This window comes from Notechis scutatus, chromosome 3 (genome assembly GCF_049901735.1).
Source record: "Notechis scutatus isolate UNSWTSFEM ecotype Mainland chromosome 3, rNotScu1.2, whole genome shotgun sequence".
Lineage (NCBI taxonomy): Eukaryota > Metazoa > Chordata > Lepidosauria > Squamata > Elapidae > Notechis > Notechis scutatus.
In genome coordinates this window covers 144,239,106-144,264,629 of record NC_142011.1, presented here as the reverse complement: position 1 = coordinate 144,264,629, position 25,524 = coordinate 144,239,106, and the positions used below count along the sequence as shown (strand labels likewise).

The 25,524-nt window shown below is 38.2% G+C and overlaps 1 protein-coding gene across 9 annotated transcripts in view; it reads right to left on the bottom strand.

The window, feature by feature from the left end:
* Nucleotides 1-25,524, bottom strand: part of ATXN1 (ataxin 1) — a 231,161-nt gene that overhangs the window by 182,476 nt on the left and 23,161 nt on the right. For all 9 annotated transcript variants that reach the window (XM_026670015.2, XM_087961349.1, XM_026670013.2 and 6 more), the window contains one exon: nucleotides 7,944-8,022. The gene's annotated coding sequence lies outside the window, so the exon portion shown is untranslated. The remainder of the gene's footprint in view (nucleotides 1-7,943; nucleotides 8,023-25,524) is intronic.

Here is a 25,524-nt window from a genome sequence, read left to right as displayed (position 1 = left end):
CATAAATATATTCAAATAAAAAATAAAAAGTCATAATCTAAATGTGATAAACACCTTAGTATCATGAATCATCAGAGGTCATCCACAGAAATTGTTTTCAAAACAGAATTTGGTTCTGGAAAGTGAAAACTAGCATTGTAACTCTAGGGATCTTCTGGACAGAGTAACAACATAATCCTTACTGCCTACCAAAGTGTTTGCTAAGCCTACTCACAGTTCTCAGGCATATGTTTTACATTTCTTTGTGTCTCAGAGTTCATTTGCACACTGAAATTGAATCCTACCAAGACAAGCGTTGCAAAAAAAAAAAAAAACTGGTTACAATTGACAATGGCCAAGGAGTGGGATTCTACCAGTTCTCACCTATTTGCTAAAACCTGTTGTTAACTTTCTAAGTTCAGAGAACCAGGTGTTGGAAGAAATCTCCTTTTGTTTTTCCCCACTTTACAGGACTAATCCTGTAAGGAAGGCAGGAAGGAAACATTCTGGTGTTGTTTCTAGCGTAATCTTTATTGCCCTGCTTACAGAAACTGCCTGTTAACCCTTATTACATTCTTGGGAGTACATCTAGACTTCCTGTCTCCAGAGGGTTTTTTTTTTCTTTGCTGGTACTTTCTTAAAGGGGAAGGGTTGTTTTAAGCTTTTTATGCTTCTGTTGGGAAGAAATACTCTCCTGTTGGGGTTCTTCCAGCCAGGATCAGCACTTTGAAGAAATAATTGAATAATGAAGCAGAGCTTCCGGAAAGCTTTTAATGACAAGGAACCAAGAAGAGTGACATTCAGCAAGGCTTCTTGACTAGCTAGAAAGATTGACATTCAAATGTGAGTTTACATACCCTTTCTGAGTTTTGGTCTAAAACTGGTTTTTGATTAAGTTTAATTTGGTGCTTGATGACGTTTAGTCCTGTGTTTATTGAAGGGATAATTTTCCCTATTCAGCTTTGTTTGGAAGGAAAAAGATTAATCTCTGTTCCTGAAAAGAAACTGAGTTGAGTAATCTGGCTAATTCCTGTGTCTATTTGTTCTGGTAATTGGTTTAACAAGCAACAGCTACTGTTGTGATTTAATTATTTGTATTGTGTTTGAATTTTTTCCTGCCTCGTGGTTTCTTTTTCTATCTGGGGAGGGGGTCTTCCTTCCCTGCTTTAGTGGTTCCTGGCACTGTCTTTTTGAGGTGTATTTCCAAGAGGCAGGATGCAAGGTTGGCACTGATTTTTTTACTGCTTTTCTAGGGGACATGTGATCTTTCTTTAAATCTGGATGGTTTCCTTAGGATATCTTGTGATGTGAGTGAGACCAGCTGGTGTTTGTAAGTGGTGCAAATGGATCTAAGGATTGCTTCGCCTGGGTGTGCTCTTTCTGGAGAGTTTAAATGACCTCTCTGCTAAAGGATTTCACTTTATGAGCAAGAGTTGGCTGCTGATAGTTATCATTGCATTTTAACTATTTTAATTCCTCAAGGTTCTCTGGAACCCTGCCTGATTTGTAATTACCCATGCTGCTATATTCTGCACCATTGAAGCTTCAGATACAGATACAGATAATCAGAGTTGGAAGGGACCTTGTAGGTCATCTAGTCCAACCCCCTGCCCAAGCGGAAGACCCTACATCATTTCTGACAAATGGCAGTCCAATCTCTTCTTGAAAGTCTCAACTGATGGCGCTCCCACAACTTCCGAGGGCAAGCTGTTCCATTGGTTGATTGTTCTCACTGTCAGAAAGTTTCTCCTTGTTTCCAGGTTAAATCTCTCCTTGTTCAGTTTCCATCCATTATTCCTTGTCTGGCCTACAGGAGCTTTAGAAAATAGCTTGACCCCTTCCTCCCTGTGGCAGCCCCTCAAATATTGGAAGACTGCTATCATGTCTCCCTTGGTCCTTCTCTTTACTAGACTAGCCAAGCCCAGTTCCTGCAACCGTTCATTGTATGTTTTAGCCTCCAGTCCCCTAATCATCCTGGTTGCTCTTCTCTGTACTTTTTCTAGAGTCTCAACATCATTTTATAATGTGGTGACCAAAACTGGATGCAGTACTCTAGGTGTGGTCTTAGTGCTCTTCAAGGGTAGTCCAATGTAGAACGCATTGTAACAGTCCAGAAAGGAGGTCACGAAGGCATAAGTTCCCACAGGGCCACCAAAGATGCAAAAGACATCCCAAATGCACAGTTAAAGCAAACAGGCACATATTTAAGCTGTCGTGGCACAGTGGTAGCACAGTGGTTAGAATGCAGTATTTCAGGCTAATTCTGCTGATTGTCTACTGTCAGCAATTCAGTAGTTCGATTCTCCCCAGCTAAAGGTTGACTCAGTCTCCCATCTTTCCAAGTAAAATGAGGACCCAGATTATTGAGAGCAATATGCTGACTGTGTAAACTGCTAAGAGAGTGCTGGAAAGCACTGTGAAGAGGTATGTAAGTGCTACATTGGGATATAGCAATATTGAGATACAGCAATATAGGGATATAGAAAGATGCTAGAGGCAGATTTTCAGAATTCTAATAGTGATTATGATGTCACAAGGTTAAAATCTTTTAGGTTCCAATTACTAATGTTGACCTACAGGAAAAAATATTTGAAGCTGTAAAGACAGAATTACAGTAGGAACATGGAACATTCAAAGTATTAAAACAGGAAAACTCAATACAGTGAAAGATGAAATGACTACAGACAGACATCTTAGGCATTGGTGACTTGGGATGGACTGAGATTGGACACTTTTATAGTTAGGAAAGATATATAGCAAGGAGCATATGTGGGTATAATGCAATCAATGACTAGTAATATCACTTAGATTTAATGGACAACCCTTTCATATGACAATCATTCAAAGTTTATACTCCAACCACCAATGCAACAAAAGATAAAGTTGATGAGTTTTATGATCAAGTGAAACTGAAAATGACAAAACATGGAAACAAGATGTACTGCTTATGAGTATAGGTGTATTGGAGACTAGAATGGTAAAAATGGAAACATGAAAGAAGTAAATGTAGTTGAATTATATGGCTTAGAAGGTCAAATTGAAGCAAGAAACTGACTTACAATTTCTAACACTCCAATGATTTCTTCATCACTAAGACTGCCTTCAAATAAGCAAAACAATGCTTCTATATTTGGACATCAACGGATATAGAAATCAAATTAACTATACCATTGGTGATAGGAGATAGAAGAGCACAATTATAGCATCAAAGACATGACCAAGTGCTGACTGTGAAACAGATCATAAACTGCTCATGTGCAAGTTCCAAGTAAGCTAAAGAAGAAAGTAGTCAATCTTGAACTTGATATCATTTTGAACAAATGTCTACCAGTTTCAAGGAAAACTTCAGGAATCACTGAAATCCTGAATCTCATTGACAACAAAACCACTGAATGGTGGAATAAATGTAAATAAGTCGTTAAAGATGAATGTGAAAAAAGATTGCCCACAATGAAAAAATAGAACCAAACAAAATGTCAAAACAAAATGTGGAAGCTGTCAAGAAGAGAAGCCAAAGCCAAGAAAAATAAAAATCTCAGAAATGATCTTAACAAAAAGTTTCATAGAACTCTTAGAAGAGACAAGAAGCAGTATTATAACAAAATATGTAAAGACACTGAAGATGGAAACAGACAGAAAAATAAGCAGTCTTTTAAAAGATCTCTGATCCCAATCTCAAATTGGTTTACTAAAGTTCATTGTACTAATGAACAAATGGTAACCGATTCAAAAGGGATCAAACAAAGATGGAGGAAGTAATGTATACTGACATACCGTACAACAAAAATGTCAAAATCCAAGATACCTTAGAAGATTATCTCCTACTTATAAAACCCTCCAATACTAGAAGAAGTTGACAGCTTCATGGTACATAATCAATCATCCACTATAATCAACCACTATATAAAGCAAAATTAGCAGTATCCAAGTATTAAACAAAGGAAGATTAATTCAGAGATTGTGGAAACGGGGTTTTTTCCCTTCCATTTCAATTCTCTAGCCTACAAAATAATCTCTAACCTACAAAATACTCTCTAATTTGTATGGGCGGATTTTATTTTCCAATCATCAGATACTCAGACATCAAAATACAACTTTATCATAGTTTCATTCTGACTAGCACTTTATTTCCGAAACTGTCATATGACTGAGAAATTGCCAACCAGCATTATTCTACTCAATTAATCCAATACGCAAAAGAAGAATAAAAGAATATGCTAATGTCTAAATTCATACATAATGCTAAACTATTTTTAGTCATAGTGTATTGAACAAATCAGTCTACCTTGGAGAAGAACAAAGAAATTGTATCTTGTTGCAGTGAATTTCTGAACTTCTTGTAACAGTGAAGAACTTATTTATGAATCTCTGGGTCTGCTATCTATTGTGAGATGCAACTTATAGTTCTATTTTTTTACATCATTTTGTGTTTGAAGGATGGTTGACTGGGGACTCTTGCTTTTCTTTCTTTTTTTATGAGAAGATTGTCACTAAATTGACTTCCTTTTTTGGATTGTTTGTTTTGCCAGTATGTTCTTAACATTTCTAGTTTTCCCTATGAACATCAGTGTTTCACACCAAAAATCTTCTAATTCAGCATTCTGTTGCTACATCGCCAACCAAGTGGTTACTGAAAGCCAACATAGAGCACAGGAAGATAACACCTTTTCCTGCTCATGCTTCCCAGAAACTAGTTTCAGAAATATATTTACCTTAGAAATAGAAATACATACCCAACATCATTACTGATCACTGTAAGTACTTTTATCCGTCATGAATTGTGTAGTCTGCATTTTAAGCCATTCAAAGTTGCAATTAACACTACATCCTATGGTAGCACATTCCATAATACAAGTATTCTGGGAAATTGTGCTTCAATGACATTGGCATTTTTTCTATTAAGTAAATGTAAATATGTGGCACGGCACAGGAATTCAGACTACAGTATTCAGTCTCGCAATCAGGAAGAAATTGGCTCCGGAAAGAAGACTGGTGGCATGGAGAGATGTAAAGCCAACAGAAAAAAACAGGCAAACATAGTTTACTCTGAGCACCGTTTTCTTTTAAAGCTTCTGCTCTAGTCTCCTCCTGCATGGGCAAGTTGGGACATAATACCAAACCATAACAATGCCGGGATTCAAAAATCAGACACGAGGAATCACCTTTAAAGCAATTTAGCATTCATAAATGAGCATCAAACCATACCTTTAATTAGAACTTCTTGAATGAATATAAACCACATACCGTGATTTTTTATGGTTCAAATGCAAAAAAACAGCAAACAGCAGATTACAAAACTGATTCTATCCGCTACTATTTCAAAGTGTTTGATGTAAAGGAAAGTGTGATATTGTTCTGCATTGAATTACATGGTGCATCATCTACAAAAATTACTCAGCTTTCTATTATATTCATGAACACTTGGCAGAGGCCAACAGGACTTGATTCGCAAGCATACATGGAAAGAAAATAAACTGCATTATTAGCTTAGGTTCATTCAGTTTACTAATAGGTACTCTCCCACAGAACTATTACATAACATGCCACCAGATATGCCAGGAAAAATAGCATTTCCAAGGGAAGCCAAACTTAGGTTGTGATACTAATGTATTGCCAATGTCTCATAACAGTTTGTCATATAATCAATAACTGTCTTTTGTTATATTATGCAGAAATTAGAGTTTCTTCCATTTTCATTTCTAAAAGCCCAAAGAATGGCATGCGTTTTACTTGAATCAAAGCAAATTATAAAATTTTATCAACATTTAACATGACAATGGATTGGATTAACTTAAACATTTTGTAAAACAGACATACAAGTATTTTTAAAAGTTCCTTTTCAACATAATATTCTATAATATTTAATTTCAAAATGCAAAATTATTGGTGGTTTATAGAACACTTATGCCTCTGCTATTAAAAAAAACAAACAGGTTGAACTTGACTTGTAAGTTCAGTAATGTTCAAAAAGTCTAAGGTCGGCAATCATGCCTGAAGCAAATTCTTTAAACATTTTCTGACCCACCTCTGAATTGTTAGCAATCCCCTGCAAGGTTATATCCATAGCTATCCCTCAGTCCATTTGTAACATTCCAAAATCAAAGTTCTAATGACTCTTTTGCTGTTTATTCCAAAAGGAAAAAAATCCTTAAACTTGTATTTAAAGCTTCTTTTGCTAAAGATTGAAACTCACCCAGTGCTATAAAACTTGTCAATCCAAAGGTTCCTACAAGCTGAAAAACAGTTAACAAGCAATTTCTGAAAATGATTAGAAAAGGGATTATGCAAACCCAGTGTACTTTTGAAGGTGCTAACCATGATTGGAGCAAAATATGGCTATTCTCTTGTTCTCCCAGAGCTCTAAACGGGTGGGATTCAAAAATCCCAGCAACCGGTTCACCGCCCAGAGTTGCTGGGTGGGCGTAGCCATGGTGGGCTTGACCTACCGGAACTTCCGGGAGGGCCATTTTTCGCCTTCCCAAGGGTCCAGAGGCTTCCCTCGGGTCTCCGAGAGGGCAAAAACGGCATCCCCCGGGCTCTGGAGACCCTCCGGAAGCCGAAAACAGGCCCATTTTCTCCCATCCCAGAGTCTCCACGTGGATCCTGCACTTAACTGCATAGAAAATGGGCCGCATGGAGACTCCTGGGAGGGGCCACCCAGTCGGTTTAAATACCGGTTTAGCGAACTAGATGCAAATTTAACATCCTGTTCGCCCGAACCAGTCCAAACCGGTAGAATCCCACCCCTAGCTCTAAACCTGCTAGAAGCTGCTGCCTTATGTTCCCTTTTAGAGGACCTACTGTATGGAGCACAGGAAGGCAATACTATGCACTGTCCTTGTTACACCAAATTTTCATTCCACCATAGTCTCCAGTTTGCCATTTCTTACCAGAAATCTGATGGTCAACAACTCAAACTTCTCAAATACCAAATGTAGAAATTGGGGTGCAGCTTTCAATTGTTGAGAAGATTCTCTCTTTGAAATGCTATGCGCAATGAATTAGAGCAGGTGACCAAGGACTCTGAACCATTCTTTTAATGTCCTAGAGAAGAAGGACCCAAACTCCTCAAAGTAACAGCACTGCAAATATGCAAGTGTAGAAAACAAATGCCATTCTTTGCACTACCATTGCCACAGAACAGGATCTAACTTGTCAGCTGAATTCACATCATGTTTATACTAGTACTCAAGAGTTATCACCCACCTGCTTCAGTGCTACTAGATTTCTGATAAACAAAGAAGCCAAACAACCCTTATCAAGAGAATGAGAGCAATCAGAATGACCACATCAATCACCAGAGTTTCCTCCATAACAGCAGAATAAATGGGCACTAGCAGGCCAGCTACCACAGCCTCATTATTTTTAGTGATTTCTTATCTCTAAGCAGTAAGCACTAAGCACTAAGCAAATGACAGGGGTGCAAACAGAATTTTACACCTTCATAACCTTGGAATGAGCCCATTCTGAGTGGTCGGGAAGTGGATTGACTTCACAATAGGTCATTTTGAGTTCTACTTGCAAAAAACCCACAATGTCCTTATTTTTCTTAACACTTTCAGAACTCTCCTAGAAAATATTAAATATGGGGTCTAGTATGGTCCATGACATACTGTGATTACTCTGTGGTGAACAACATAGTTATGAGTTTTTGAGCTCTCAGCAATATGCATTACCATATCTCTCATAATGAAATCCATAAATCTTCATGAGAAAATAAAACCTGCCTGTTTTCAGATAGCACTCCACTTACTTAAAAAGATGAACCATGGAAAGTATTCATATTATCTTTAGGAGCTGCAGTTTTTCTCCTTTCTTTAACATTTCAGAGTTACAATGCAGGATTCTAAACCAGTTTCTTTTGTTGTTGTTGTTGACATATTTATTTGGGAATTACAACTAATATTAGTAAAACTATCAATGAAACATATAAGCAGAATATTTAAAAAAAACATTTTACTTACTGAATATAAGGATGTCCTATTTTCCTTTAATATAAAGTCTTCTCAGGCCTCAGATATCCACTTTTTGTGCTACAGTTTTCTGTCAAGAAATAAGGCATTTTATCATCTTCATGAAATTCAAAAGTATGTAATTATAAAGGCATACGTAAAAGAGAGAGAAAGAGTGCATATACGCACACGGGTGAACCATTCAATTTCAAAAATATTCAGGAAGTGGTCAGTCATTTATTTGATTAAGAACTGTCTTAGGATTTTTAACTAATTTAAGATTTTGACTGATATATTTGATGGGAAATTACATACATATTATTAATACAGTCCTTGTTACAGATACTCCTTGACATACAACAGTTCATTTGGTGACTGTTTAAAGTAACAAAGGCACTGAAAAATATGACTTACGACTGGTTTTCAAAATTACCACCTTCATAGCATCCTTATGTTCATGCAATCAAAATTCAGATGCTTGGCAACTGGTTCACATTTATGACTGTTGCTGTGTCGCAAGGTCATGTGATCACCTTTTGCAACCCTTTGACAAGCAAAGTCAATGGGGAAACCTGATTCACTTAATCATGTTCCTAACTTATCAACTGCAGTGATTCACTTAACGACTGTGTCAAGAAAGGTTGTAAAATGGAGCAAAACTCACTTAACAAATGTCTCACTTAACAACAGAAATGTTGGGCTCGATTGGGGTCATAAGTAGAGGACTACATGTCTAAGTGATGAACAAAAATATATATGTATATGTATATGTATATGTATGTGTATATGTATGTGTATGTGTATGGTATTCAGCTTTGTTTGGGTATTTTCCCACGTCACTGTAGTTGTGCTTTTAAAGTTGTAGCAATGTTTCGGCAGAATCTCATCTGGCATCATCAGGCTTCTGTATTGCGTTCGTCTGTGAGTCAGACTTTTACAGTAAAAGTCTGACTCACAGACGAACGCAATACAGAAGCCTGATGATGGCAGATGAGATTCTGCCGAAACGTTGCTACAACTTTAAAAGCACAACTACAATGACGTGGGAAAATATCCAAACAAAGCTGAATACCATACATTTAAGTACCCGCGAAAACTTAAGAAAACAATAATCTTATTCTATATGTACTATCATTGATAATATATTAGATGCAGCAATATTCCCTGCTAAGTATGAAAAATAACTTTAAAAAGTACCTCAATCTTTTTTTTTAGAATTTTTATTTGGCTGAATCAAGAATAAAGTAATTATAGTTTTATATATAATGTTTTTGAAACTCTATATAATCTATTCTGGTCCAAATAACATAATATGATTAGCACATATTTTAAGAACTTCTAAATATCTTGTAATATATTAAAAAAGAACTGCTTTATAATTGTTTTCATGCACTACCTGAGGACAAGGCAGTGTATTACTGTCTTGAAAATAATCACCCAGCTACATATCCATTTTACTTGAAAAGAAAAATGCAACAAATAATAGGTTAAGGGGGGGGGGGGGTGGAATTCCCTGAAACTATAAGCAGCATTTTATTTTTTAAAACTTACAAATCACAGGTAGGAATGGGAATTAAGCCTTCCAGAATGTAATAATTCAAGTTTTTAGCAATTTGTAGATCAAAGACTGCAGAATTTGACTAATGCGTTAAAAACAATCAGGGAGGGTGTCAGTATTTTATTTTTAAAAAGCAAAATCTTATCTAGCTAACTTGAAACCCACCTTGTAAATGCTATCTTTATATAATATGAATCTGGAATCCATAATACAATTGGGTTTCATGTTTCGAAATGATGTTGGCATCCAGCCATAGAGCAAAATTTTCTTTTTAAAATATGCTATGGATTAAGGAGGACTCCTGCAACCACAGAAGTCATAACACAGCAAACTGTGATCTGATTCTACCCTGGAACAATCATAGTCAACTTCCTATAAAGCATTCAAAGATTCAATTCCTGATAAGAACTTCCTTAAAATCACTAAATTGTTAGCACTTTGTTCCACCTCAATATTTTCAAACAATTGTCCTTTTATTTCCTTTCTCATTAAAATAAATAAATACAAGTTTTTATGTAATCTGAACAGAAATATACCAGCTGGAAATGCACTGAAAATTTCAGTTCAAAGACTGGTATTAACTGAAAAACAGCTAAATAGTTGAAGGTATTAAAGCTGTGCAATTTGTTCAAAAGAGGTACTTTGTAAAATATATGGTAGTGCACACGAGTACCTCTTTTTAAAACAGCCACATCAAGCCTCACAACACCAATTGAAAAGCTGTTGCCAGGAGTTTCTGCAATTTGGGTGTATGTGTGACTAAAATGCTGGGCACAGCTTCTGAAGCAGCTATGTAAGTCTGTAAAAATATACGCCTGTTCTAATGGTTTCTCACCCTCTCAAAAAGAGGGTGAAAGAGGCTTCATATGCACTCTTGCACATGTATTTCAAGACTTGTATCGTTTTAGATGGTAACAATAATTAGCACCAATACTACTACACTTCAGTTGCAAAATATCTTATGAAATGCAATCAATTCAATGTCCTGTTTTCAAAAAAACACAAAATGATCAGCTATGTTATCATAGCATGAACGCTACTTTTTGTGCAGTACTTTCTAAGATACTTCTCTGTCATTTTACTAAGAATGCATATTGAAAGAGAAAAACAGAAAATTCAAGCACAGCAACATCTACACTACAATTTATTTTTATTTCATGCTTTCAAACTTAATGTTATTATTCACAGAGGAAAAGCACAATGTCTCATAGCCCAAGAAAATGTTTTCTGCACTCAAGCTATCTCACACACACACCCCACCACTGTTACTCCCACAGTAGTTTCAATATTACTTCAGTTCCGTTAAGATTCATACACAGCTCAGCTAATATCTGACCACTCTTGGCTTTGCATTCATCTGACCTCAATATACGTTGTTTGTTCAGAAAAATGATACTGTTTTGCAATGAATGAGAATAGCTTATACAACACGTTATATTTATAAAATAACTGTATTGTCAAGTAGAAAACCACTAAGCTGAAAGTTCTATTTAGCCTAAGATATATCCACCCTAAGGGTTACACAATCATTTTTTTTTTGAAAAATTTCATGATGATATGAAAATTCTTTTTCCATGGATAAAATCAGAACCAATTGTTGAAAAAAATCTTTCATTGATATTCATATAAATTTGAATAATATCAGTTGAGCAATATAAAAATCTTGGATTCTACAGGTAGTCCTCGACTTCCATCCATTTTGTTTAGTGACCGCTCAAATTTACAACAGCACAGAAAAAAGTGACCTACGATCGTTTTTCGCAGGACCGTTGCAAAACGATGATCAAAATTCAGGTGCCTGACAACTGGCTCATATTTATGATGGCTGCAGTGTCCTGGGATCATGTGGTCATTTATTGCGACCTTCTGACAAGCAAACTTAATGGGGAAACTGTGTTGCTAGCTTAACAACTGCACTCATTTACTTAACAACGGTGGCAAGAAGGGTCGTAAAATCAGGCAAAATTCATTTGTCTCACTGAGCAACAGAAAGTTGGGGCTCAACTGTGGTAATAAGTCGAGGGCTACCTATACCCACTTTGGTGGCAGTTTACTTTTTCCCCCCATGAAACAATATACTTTTTTCCAAGAGCAAAATCATTTAGGCACTTATCGTAGCTCTATCATATTCTATAAAATGACATTTAAGCATTTAACAATAAGTATTTGGTTTAGGAGAAAAATGTAAACATGGAAAGATGAAAGCCTTCTATATTGCAATCTTAAATTAAAGTTTTAAAAACAAGCAAATCTTCCTGTACTACTAGATTTCTAGGGACTGAATGGGAAAATTGTACATATGGACCCACATGCAAAAACATGGGAAAGATCTACACAGCAAGAGTCTTCAAACTTGGCAAGTTTAAGACTTGTGGACTTCAACCCCCAGAATTCCTGAGTTAACATGACTGGAGGAGGAATTCAGGGAGTTAAAGTCCACAAATTTTAAAGCTGTCAAGTTTGAAGACCCTTGATCTACAGCAAATTAATTAACTTTTAAAATACCACAGGTAAACATTAATTCTAAAGTTTGTTAATGATATAAATGTGTACATTACACTGCCAAGTTAAATTCCATCTGAAATTATAATCCAAAAACTAAATAGTTTGATCATTACATGTTTCAGCACCAGTATAATAATCTCTATGAGTTCTTTCAAACTAATTCTGTGGTAGATAATTTTTGCCCTCCAGATGTTTTGCTCAGAACTCCCATAATCCTTGCCACTGGCAACGTTGCATAGGAATTATGAAACTGAAATTAAAAACATCTGGAGGGCATAAGTTTGCTCATTCTGCATCAAAGACAGAAAACTTTTTCTAGAGCCATATTTTATATGTAAAAGCTAATCCTGTTCAGTTTCTTTCTTAATCTGAATATTTCACATATCAGTTTTTCTCTTTTGTGAATGCAATGGTTTAAAAAAAATCCACCATTATAGAGAGATAATGTAGGAATTACAAATTTATTCTTTGTTGCAGTAGAATACACTACCGATAATATGAACAGTTCTAAGAAACAGAACTGTTGCCTACAGGTAGTCCGCAACTTCATTTAGTGACCATTCAAAGTCACAATGGCACTGAAAAAGGTGACTGTTAGCCTCCAAGAATCCTTCTGCTTGTTTTTGCAGCTGCCATGGAAAGAATAATTAGGAGGGAAGAATAATTGGGCTTCGTGGGGGGAAGGGTGCTGGAGGTTTAAATTGGTGAAATGTAAAAGATGGGATGACTATGCTTACTTGCTTACTGCACAGATATAGCCTCTTATCTCTCTAGGCCAAGGTTAACCGTCTTGGCATATCAGATGTGTGAAGCACCAGCTGAAGATGCCCCACATGACATTATAACACATCTCAGATTGGATGGTCAGTTTGAACTCTTGGGGGAGGGAACATGGGATAACTTTCAATATGTGATTTTTACGCCTATTGTCTCAGATCTTGTATTTCTACTGATGCTACCACTTCAAATTTCAGTAAAAGTCCTTTTCTCTATAACAATGGAGTCTAAGGTTTTCTTTCTTGGATTTTGAATGGAACCTCACCTGACAGTGACTGAAGACTGTTTTTCACACAATCATTGCAGCATCCACATGGTCATGTGATCAAAATTCAAACACTAAGCAACTGACTCATATTCATGACAGTTACACTATCCAGGGGTCATGTGATCACCTTTTGCAGCCTTTTGACAAGCAAAGTCAATAGGGAAGCCAGATTTACCTAACAGCCGTGTTACTGACTTAAAAACTGCAGCGTTTCACTTAACAACTCTGGCAAGAAAGGTTGTAAAATGGGGCAAAATTCACTTAACAAATGTTTTACTCAGCAACAGAAATTTTGGGTTTAATTATAGTCATAAATCGAGGACAACCTATATTTTGAGGAAAATAGCATACACTTGGAAACCCATACTACAGGTTTCATAAATTTATCAGTTTCCAAATATGATCTGTCTCATTATTGATCTTTAAAACTGAATGCCTAAATCTGTTCAAGAAATTTTTTTTTTCTATTTGAGTCCCTAGAAAGGCCAAATGACTGTAGCATCAGAGAACTCATTGTCATCTTAGAACACTTGACATGTTTTGAAGCGTCTAGAACAATTCAGCGTGGCCAACTCACCATGGTCCCATTTGCCATGGCCAACTCGCTGCAGCCAATTCGCTGCAGGACAACTTGCCACAGGACAATAGTTACACTAGTATCAAATAAATGATGGAAGAAAGGATGCCACAGGAGGGACAAAATAAAATGTGAATGACAAAAATTACAATAATTTTTTAATTAATTTAAATACTTAAGTTGAACTGTCTCACAGGGAGTTGGCCACGGAAAGATGTCCCGCTGCAAGTTGGTCATAGTAAGTTGGCCATAGTAAGTTGGCTGCGGCGAATTGGCTGCAGCAAATTGGTCACACCAAGTTGTCTCATTCCATGTTTTGCAATGGTAATTTGTTGAACCCCTATTATGAAAGGTTATTTTGGCCTGGCAGTCAGTATCCCATAACTAGGTTAGAAATGCATCTTCCCAAAAAAACCCAAACTCTCAGTTTCTAGAATACAGTACAAACTTGGTAATAAGACAAGTTAAAGAAATCAATTTTGATATTCAATGAAATCAGCTGCAAAAAGAACATAATTTTTCCCAATTATATACAGCGTATGACTTTCAAAATCCACAGGAAGCAAATGCATTATTTGAGATGATTCTTCTGGAATCAAAATTAATTACACCATAGATGAAAGGCAAATCATCAGAGGTTTCTCCATAGATCATGTTACAAGCCAACAGAGGAACAACTTGAAACCTCATTGGCTATACCTGTGATGGCGAACCTATGGCACGCATACCACAGGTGGCATGTAGAGCCATTTGTGCGGGCACGCGAGCCCCAGGCAAACTTACCTCACTGTACACACGCGCACCTCCCAGCTGATTTTCGGCCCGTTTGAGGCCTTTTTCAGCCTGCTAGAGGCTTGAGGGAAGCCTCTGCAGCCTTTTCAGGCCGAAAAATAGGCCCGTTTTGTCACTTCCTGTATTTCCAGAAATACCGGAAGTGACGAAATGGGCCCATTTTTCAACCTGCAAAGGCTGTAGCGGATACCCTCAAGTCTCTGGCAGGCAGAAAAAAGCCTCAAACAGGCCGAAAATCAGCTGGGAGGCGCAGTGCAGGTAAGGGGGTGGCAGGGGGATTGTGCGCGCATGCGCAGGGGGCATGGGGGGCCATGTGCATTGCCTTCTAGGTGCTGGCATGTGAGTGCATGCGAGCGCGTGCACAATTTTTGGCATAAGAGCCCAAAAAGGTTAGCCACCACTGGGCTATACCTTCTGTCAATGGCTCCAGTAAATGATGCTTATACTAAACTGCCACTGCCTGCTACACCCACTTGGAAGGTTTTTGTCCTTCTTTCCCATCATGGTAAAAGTTAAGGTTTCCCCTTTACAGTCATGTCCAACTGTAGAGTGCGGTGCTCACCTCCATTTCCTAGCTGAGGGCTTCCAGGATCATGTGGCCGGCATGACTATATGTCAAGGTGCACAGAATGCTGTTACTTCCCACTACAGAGGTACCTATTTATCTACTCACATTTGCATGCTTTTGAACTGCTAGGTGTGCAAGAGCTGGAGCAAGAATGGGAGTTCATCCCATCACACATTGTTTGGGTCTTGAACTGTCAACCTTCCAGTCAAAAAGCCCAGTATTTTAATCACCAGGCTGCCACATCTCCTCTTCCCATCATGCAAAACAGGCACAAAAAAGTGAAACAAGCAATTTTCATTTCCAACATAGGCCATAATGCAGTAACAGATCACCTCCAACAGATTGCTATAAAACCTCTCTTAGAAGGAAAAAATTATGAGTCTGGACAATGAGTTAAGTTCAAAGTTAATGTTACTGAATATTTGTGGTCTTCAAGAACACTCAATAAAAAAAAAGTACCAAAAATGTTTACTGAAGTAATCAAAAAAATGTGTGGCCCTTTACCAATTTTATTATCATATATGCTTTCATGGATCGTATTTACCTCATCCAAAAGAAATATATCTCTAAGATAAACTGCATAATAAGCAATTCTTACATGAAGAAAAATGTATTGTTATAAATAGTAATCGTCTTCCTTTAAGAATATCAGCATAACAGATTATGCTATCTGGAAAAAGAGCAAAGGCTCAAAAGTGAAAGATATATTGTTGAAGGCAAAGCCTACCTTCTCTTTTATTTGAAAGCATGTGTCTGATGAAGAAGTACATTCTGTTTACTGGGATAAATTAGTTCAATCTCAATCCATCACAGTCCACTGATTTCAGATCTCCATTGTGGACTACTGAAATCCATTTAACAAGTTTAATTTAATAAATACAAATATTAAGACTTCTGCCATTTACCTTTGTTATTTCTTCATTTATCATAGGCATCCTTTTGATTAGTGAAAAGTTGTTTCTCCAACATTATACCGTGTTTCTCCAAAAAGACGACCCACCTTGAAAAGAAGCCCTATCACGTTTTTGAGCGCATGTGATCAAATTAAGCCCCACCCACAAAATTTTCCCTAATTAAGACCCCACCCACCCCAGGGTGCAGGGGGTGGGTCAAGGCACACAGGTAAAAAATAAGCTAGGGTGGGGATTGGGGGATGGAGCTGCCCTACTTACCAGGCCTCGTACATCCCGACACCTGTCTCTCTTTCTTCTGCAACCGCTTCTTCAGCAGCCACTTGCTGCCGCTCGCACGCATCGTCCCCAGCCTCCATTTTGACATCAGAGCCTTCCAGAAAGCCCTCTGCACCTGTAAAACAGGCTCCGGATGGACGCACGCAGCACCTCCATCCTCCGTTTCACCACCAGAGCCTTCTGGAAAGCCCTCTGCAGCTGTGAAATGGGCTCTGGATGGAAGCGCGCAGCACCCCTGGCCTCTGTTTCGCTGCCAGAGCCTTCTAGAAAGCCCTTTTCAGACGATAATAGAGGATCGATCTGGAGCTCTGTTATCAGCTGCAGATGCCTTCCGGCCGGCATCTGAAGACAAAACAGAGGCTGGGATAATGTGTACAAGTGGTGCCAAGCGGCCGCACAAGAAATGGGCCAGCAGCGGGCTCCTGCTGGGCAGGCTGTCAGTGCTACCGCCACAAGGTGAGTCAATAATTGGAACTATCCAAAAAGAAGGCCTAGCCATTTTTTCAGAGGTCAAAAAAAATAAGACCCAGCCTTCTTTTTGGAGAAACATGGGTATTAGAAATTTTTAAAAAACTCTGAACGAATGGCTAAAATGATATGGATTAAGTATATTTAACCTAACAAAACAATTTATACCTGCCCTTTCTCTGGTTAGATTCTTCATTCTCAACTTATTGTTTGAAATATAGTTTATATACTGGGGTTATAAAAATTCAGCACAATAATGGAAATGTTGTCTGATGATTATAAAATTTTCTCCAACTTTAAAACTGTTTCCTGCCACACAGGAATTTATATCATATTTATAATAGATTAGACCTGTAGACTCCTTCCTGGATTCCTGTTGATTGACAGAAAGGAACTTTATGATTCACCGAACAGATATATTTCTTTAAATATTATGTTTCTGCCTTACTGTCATAATAAAAAACATTTGTCAGTAAACGTGGTCTTCGACTTACGACCATAATTGGGCTCGGAATTACAGTTGTTAATTTGTGCTTGTTGTTAAGCAGGTAACATGACCATGAACAATTTTGCAACCTTTTTTTTTGTAGCTGTTAAATAAATGCTACGGTCATTAAGGAAATCCATTGTCTATAATGGGTCTTTTTTTTTTTTTTTTTGCCAGAAACCAAAAGTAAACATCACTTTCTGGCAAAAAAAAATGTCATAAACTTTGGTTGCAAATGTGGGCCAGTCGCCAAGCACCCAAAATGCAATCATGTGACTGCCAGGAGGGCTGTTAAAATTTCAAATCCTTTCCCTCAAGCGGTTTGGTTAACTTCAACTAGTTACTGTGTGTGCACATGCCTTCAAATCAGTCTTGACTCCTGGCAACACCCTGCTTAATCCTGTCAGTTTGCTTGGCAAAAAAAATTTCTGTAGTGGTTTACCACTGCCTACTTTCTAGGGCTAAAAAAAAGTGACTGGCCCAAGGTTAACCAACTGGCTTCATGCCAAATGCAGAATTAAAAATGAATTTTACAGAAACATGATCTATTCCACATTAAAAGCTGAAAAAAATACAGCTGCATTTTTTTCATATAATGTATCCTATGGCACCACATTTATCAATTCTCAAGAGCAGAGTGACATTCTGAATTGCTGAATGGCATACTTTACTGCTTGACTATAAGTACTTATAGTTTCAAACTAGTTTGGTTAAAATTTACAAAATTAACCTTATGTAGAAGGCTGTTTTATAATATAGTTCCATCACATTTTCCTGGGTTTTTCACGAGTTGCAAAAATTATATCATACAGTAAGTAGGACTGAATGTTAAAAGTAACCAATTTGGTTAGATGGAATACAAAATAAAAATGTGACAGGCACCATTTATTTGAAATTACCTTCCTTTTCAAAATATATACAGGTATTCCTCTACTTATGACAGTAATGGAGGTTGCCCATTACAGTCATAAGTTGTTACAGTCGTTAAGTGACATGCTCACATGATTGCCACACATAACCAGTATTCCGGCCCCACCAGGTGTTATTTGCCAAGGACAGGTCATTAAATGGAGTGAATTATTTTCCTTGCATCTTCTTGGAAGGAATTGAAACTACGGAAATAAGTGAAACTATATATTGACCAACTATTATCAAATGAAGAATGCAATTGAATTTTAAGGATTTTTTTCCATTAATTTACATCAATGTTTTAATTGTGTATTATTTATTCTTGTAAACTAGCATTAGAATTTTTTTTTAGAAAAAACACACTTTGTGTTTACCATAACTCTTATATTATCTACCCTTATCATAATGACTTCATCATTTCCTATTCAATTGAAAGACAAGTAAAACTGTTTAAGAATAACTTCAAACAACCTACTTAAGTTAAAATTCAAAACTCTTTTTCCTGAATCACATTGCCTGAAAATTTAAATTCAAAATAACTTGTCATTATAAACCTAACAAGTTACTTGATTAAACCACAGTTTGGAGGTTTTTCTTGTTGAAACTGCTGAAGTGCTATCCTAATGGCCTGGTGTAGAGATACAGAACATTCTAGAATTCTCTAGAACATTTTATTCCTGGTTTGACAAATTTTCTATACTTCTACCAGTGTCTTTCAGATTTTGCTTAAATTGAAAACAGAAGCATCTTTCATAAAGATTACCCCACATATTCAATTTTACAAAGTGCTCCATTTTCCTTTTAAAGCAATTTGAAGGAGTGCCCTCATAAAAGAATATTTTACTCTGGGCTTGAGGTTGAGCAATATGACATAAAAACAATACTACTCCCTAAGAAAGCAGTCTTTACAAATGAATATTTACAGAAAACAAATAATCTAGCTCTCAAATCTGTTTAAAACAAATGGTAAAGAACCCAAAAGGAGACAAATAGACCACTAGCAATCCATATTTCCTGAATTTCCAATTAAACAAGACACAGCTTACAAAAATCCCTAAGAATGGGATTTACATGTCCCAGAAGAAGCAATCTCATTTCTCAGTCAATTACATAACTAAAGTTGTCACCTCAAATGTAGTGTTTGCATATAATAGAGAATCCCCATCAGCAAATAAAAATACTAATTTATACGTAAACCTATTATTGTTAACATACAACAGGTATTAAGAATCATCCTAAAAAATAAATTATCACCAGTGCATTTCTATTTCTCACTGAATTAAATATAGTGTTTTACAATTTTCAATAACCTCGCTTAACCTGATGACCTTCAGATATGTTGGCCATTTCCCACAATTCTTCAATCTTCAATTTGTTCCAAGTATCGCCACACTAATTTGTTCACGATTATTGTTACAGTTCAACATGCCAATACTGTACCCTAGCTTAATTCCTTTAAATGCTGTTCCTAAATGAGAAAAGGCAGAAAAGCTATAATGAAAAAAGCAGTTGATTTTTACACACTTTCATGTTAAAAACAAGCAGATGCAGAAAAGGATTGAAACTGAAAGAGAAAAGGAATGGGTGTTGTCAGTTAGAAGCGATAATTTTTTTAAAAATCTCTGTATTTCAGATGGTTAACTATATGCTTTTCTATGAGAAAAAGGAGGCAGCTTTCTGGAATGAAATCAGACAATTCTAATGAATTGTAGAGATTCTGAATTCATTTAGGTAACCAATTTTTAAAAAGACTCAATATTTGGAGAAATACTGACAGTTTTAAGATCCTTCAGCTGATAAAACTCAAGAAAAAGGGATGTACCTCACAACTAAAATAATGGTTTGGCTAAAAGCAAAGTTTGTCTGCAGTACACAGTAACACTCCAGCAAATAAAAATATCAATGGAATTTAGTACTTCGAGAGCAGCAAAAGACCGAATAGTGTGTATACTATAGTATTTAGTACATAGTATGTACAATATATACAGTATATAACAGTGGTGGCTAACCTTTTTTGGCTCCTGTGCCAATAATTGCATGGGGCTCGCTTGCACGCGCTTGTGTGCCAGCACCCAGAAGGCAATGCATGTGGACCCCCAAAGCCCCCTGCACATGCGCACGTGAACCCCCCCTCGTGCACCGTGCATCTACACAATTTCCCCTCGCACGCCATGCGTCTGCACATACACATGCGATTTCCTCCTCATGCACTATGTGTCTTTGCGCATGTGCGCGACTCCCCCCTTATGCACCGCACCCCTGCGCATGAGCACGCGATTCCCCCTAATGCGCTGTGCATCTTTGGCATGCGTGCGCAACTCCCTCCTCACAAAGACAATGATGATGATGCTTGTATGATCTTTTCTATGGGTATTTCAAGTATACTTTTGACTGCAACTACAATACAATTTCAAATATACAATAATACCCTAGAGGTAATATAATTACAATACTCCTTATGAAGTCTAATTCCGGGTGACTATAAGACATATCCATCTTGTCTTCTTGGCAAAAATTCAGAAGCAATTTGGCATTAGTGCCTTCCAGCATGGTTTATTCCCATTTTAGAACTCAAAGACAATATGTGAATACAGTGGGGTAAATGATTATGGATGCTTCTATTCCTTCTAATGCTATAGTCTGGTTTTTAATGAAGATCGAAGAACCAAGTTGTTAACAATCTCTATGTTTTTAAAATTATTTATAGCTAACATTTTTCACAATCACATCAATCTAAGCTTCATTATTATCTGGCAGTCCTACCACTATTAGTGTATTATTTATAAATTGAGGAACATATATACACACAGATTGAAGAATAAATTGAATTTACTATTTATACATGGAGGAGCTTATACTGCACCAATGATGGTTAGGTAATGAAACATCTGTCAGCAAATAACTAACCTCAGAGACCCACAAGGACTCCACATATATACATAGCAAAGAAGTGCAAGCCCAAGCTACACGTCTTGTCTTCCTTCTTAGAAAAGAGTATTACAAAGATTACAGTTACATTACTAGAAATAATATATATGGAATTACAGCTCCAGTAATTTCTTCCATTGAAATTATGCATATAAATAATACAGGTGAAAATTAAAGGGGTTTTGCTCCTTTACCTATCATAGAATCAGAGCAAAATTGCTTTATTTTCTTATGCATGCAAATTGGGGATTGTTCAGGAGACAAAAGATCATTTACAGATAAATGATCCTTTGAGGAACTGAACCTGACAAGATTATACAGCCCTGCATATCTACGAAGCAATTATACAGTCTTTTAAAGAAGAGAAAAAGGGTGTTTGTACTTACCTAACACGCCCGTTCTCTTTGAGCTGTGAAGAGCATCCAGTAGTGGGAGGTGCTTCAGTCTCTGCATGTATAGGCTGGGCTTATTTTCTGGAACGCTCCTCTTCCTCCACGGGACTCCTCCCCAGCGTTTCCCAGTTTTGGCGAAGACGAGAAAATAAACACCCTCGCCCCATATGCCCTAACAATTCATTGGCCGGAACAGGACCCCACCAGATGGGAAATGGGTGGGGCTAGATGCTCTTCACAGCTCAAAGGGAATGGGCGTGTCAGGTAAGTAGCAACGCCCTTTCTCCCATGAGCTGTTCAGAGCATCCAGTAGTGGGACATACCAAAGCTTGGCCTGTCCTATGGAAGGGACTCCGTCTAATTTGGAATCCTCTTCTGGTCCCTGTGGACCCATTGTAAAACTCTTCTGCCAAAGGAAGCCTCAGCGGATGCAAAGACATCTATTTTATAATGCCTAATAAAGGGCGATGGAGAGGCCCAGGTTGCTGCTCGAGAAATTTCAGTTATTGGTGCCTGCGTGGCCAACGCTACCAATGTTGCGATGCTTCTGGTTGAATGGGCTGTTATGCCCCTGGGCACCTGTAGTGATTGAATCTGATATGTTTTCGCTATCGCAGCCCGTAGCCAGCGGCCTATTGTGGAAGATGAGACTTTGCAGCCTTGAGTGTTTGGCTGAAACGACACAAATAAAGCTTTCGTTTTTCTGAAAGGCGCTGTGCGGTGAATATATATTTGCAATTCCCACCTCACATCAAGCCGATGCCATTGTAGCTCCAACCCTTGATTTGGTCTAGAACAAAAATTAGGGAGTATCAGTTCTTGTGCCCTGTGAAAAGTCGAATTGATTTTGGATATAAACGTAGGATCTGGACTAAGGACCACCCTGTCTGATTGAAAGACACAAAGATCTTGCCTGATCGACAAAGCTGCCAGTTCCAAAATATGAAAAGCAGAAGTTATCACTACTAGAAAAACTACCTTGTACATCAGAAATTGGAGACTCGAAGATTTCAAGGGTTTGAAGGGACACTTAGTGAGTGCAGCGAGGACCTTGTTAAAGTTCCAAGTTGGATAACGGTGAACCACTGGCAGATGTAAATTTGTGGCTCCTCGAAGGAAACTCCATATGTGTGGGTGATGAGAGATGGTAGACCTTCACAAGTGACAACCGACGCCAAAGCTGCCACCTATCTTTTCAACGTATTTGATGATAGGCCCTTGTCAAGCCCTTCTTGTAAAAACTCTAGGATTTGAGCCACTGATGGAGAGGTGGGATCAACGTGAGACTTAGTACACCATTTGCAGAAACTGGACCATGTGGCTTTGTAAATGCGGGTTGTTGAGGAGCGCCTGGCAGCTTGGATGGTGGCTATGACTTTGTTAGATAACTGCTCGCTCTTCAGACGTCTCTGCTCAACCTCCAGATGGCTTGGATGTTGAAGGGGTCCCTGGGTCAACGAAATCCTGTCCGGCAGAATTCTCCATGGTTCTGATGAAGACAGACTGCGGAGGTCTGCGAACCACGGCTGTCTGGGCCAGTATGGTGCTACTAGCAACAGCTCCGTCCTCTCTTCCAACAACTTCTGGATGACCTTGGCGATCACTGGAAGTGGTGGGAATGCGTACAGAAGGCCTGGGGCCCAACGGCAGCGGAATGCGTTTTTGTTCTCCGCTCCTTGTGAAGGGTACCTGGAAATGAATCTCAGGAGCTGAGAGTTGAGAGGGGAAGCGAACAAATCTATCACTGGCTGCCCGAATCTCTGGGCCACCTCTTGAAACAGGATCGGGTGCAGGCACCACTCCAATTGATCGATCGTAGCCCTGCTTAACCAGTCTCCCTGGGTATTCGACAGACCCAATATATACTCTGCTCTGATGGAGAGCAGGTTGTTCTCTGCCCAACACAGTTGCTCCGCTTCCTGCATGAGTTATTTCGACTGCGTATCCCCTTGCTTATGTGGGCTTTTGTTGTTACGTTGTCAGTCAAGATCAGTACATGTTGATTGCATACCTGTGGAAGGAAGTTGCGAAGAGCCAGATGTACTGCCCTGAGCTCCAGCCAGTTTATGCTGCACGATTGTTCTATGAAGGACCAGCGGCCTTGGGCTGTGAGTGACTGATAGTGAGCTCCCCATCCAAACAGGCTGGCATCTGTCGTGATGGTAAGTCTGTGGGGCTCTTTGAAAAGGCAATCTCTGTTGATGACTGGTCTGGACCACCAGAGGAGAGATATGACGACCTTTGATGGTGCCGAGACCTTGTATTTGGAGTTGCTTCATCTGGATGGCTGATACGGAAGCAGGAACCACTGAAGGGATCTAGTGTGGAGACAGGCCCAGGGGATAATAGATATGCATGAAATCATTTTGCCTAACAATTTTGATAGCTCGGCTAAGGGCACTGTTAGGAATATAAGTCACCTAACAGTTGGGTTGGAAAATATATAAACCAGGATAGACATTTTAATACTGTCTCTTTAAGGGAATGCTAAAATTGTAAGGGAATGCTAAAATTGTAATAGACATTTTAATACTGTCTCTTTAAGGGAATGCTAAAATTGTAATTGGGTGTGGTTCCTCAAACGGCCATAAGATGGAGCCAGAAACCTGGGTTGTTCTGTTCTGTTGTTGCTGAGAGTGTTGTCGCTCCTGCATATTGACTGTTGCTGATCGTCGTTATTCTTGGATTTGATGTGAATCTTTTACTGAACTGTTTATGATACTGGACTTTGTTATTGGATTATCCCTGGACTGAATACTGACTGCTACAACAGTGTATGACTTGGACTGCCTGTTAGACTTTGCTTAACCGTTTACTGGAAGTAAAAACCTACATTTTACTATACAGTGTATCTGTGTGCTGGTTGTGTGTTATTCTTCACTACTCTCACTACGTCTCCCTGTGTGCGCTCAGTCTCCAAACAGGGAATTACCTCAACACTGGTTATGGGCCCAGGCCATACCTGGCTCAGATAACTGAGACTTAGTGTGACTACACAGTACCTTATACAGACAGCTGCTTACTGTTTAATTGTGGGTTACTGTCCTGGTAAAGATGGCACAAGACCTGTCAACAAGCCTATCACTGATAACCAGGTTGGATGGAACAAACTATGTTTCCTGGTCTATGAAGTGCAGTCTACTTCTGCGTAGAGAAGGGTTATGTAATACAGTTCAAGATCCACTGGATGTAAATGCTTGGGATCCAGATGATGAGGATGATGCCAAGAAGTTAGCCGACTTTAAACGAAACAACGAACGAGCTCTTTGTATAATTGGACTAACACTGAGTGACCAGCAGTTAGTCCATATTCGTGGAGAAGAGTCTGCTGCTAAGTGTTGGGAGAATTTGAAGAGGATTTATGTTCATGACAGTGTAGGTGCACACATACATCTTACACATAAACTGTTTAGAGCATGTCTTCTGAAAGGTGGAGATATGTTAGCTCATTTAAACTTTATGAAAAGAACTTTTCAGGAGCTACATGAAAAGGAACTGATATTTTCAGAGCTGCATCAGGTTTATATCATTCTTTCCTCATTGGATGAAAGTTATGATGATTACATATCTTCATTGGAAGTCCTGACCAAAGATGAACTTACATTGACTGACATAACTGGAAGGTTGTTAGAAGAGGCAAGAAGACGGCTGGATAGGGACCAACTGAGGAAGAAACAGCCACAAGAAGAGGATTTGTGTTCAACTGCCTATACTGTTAGGAAATGTTTTCTTGTGGGGCTAGGGGACATATAGCTAGATTCTGTAAGAAGAGCAAACGACAGAACACTGGTAATCACCAGAAGGCTAAGAAGAATGTTAGTTTAGCTATGTCCAGCAATTCAACTGTAAATCATGATTTGTGAGTTGTTGATAGTGGAGCATCGCAGTGCATTACTAAAAATAGAGAGGGGTTTGTAACAATGTCCACGAGTAAGCAACCTGTATCATTGGCAAATGGATGGAAGATGAACGCGTCTGGTGAAGGTACTGCATATTGTTCATGTGTAAATGAACATTTAACTATGTTATATGTACCTAAACTGAAATTTAATTTGTTATCAGTAAGGGCTTTAGTTAATCTTGGTTATGTAGTAACCTTTAGGGGAGATAACTGTATAATAGAGAAAGAGGGTAAAAGTGTTATTGCTAATTTAGAGAATGATTTATATGTGAT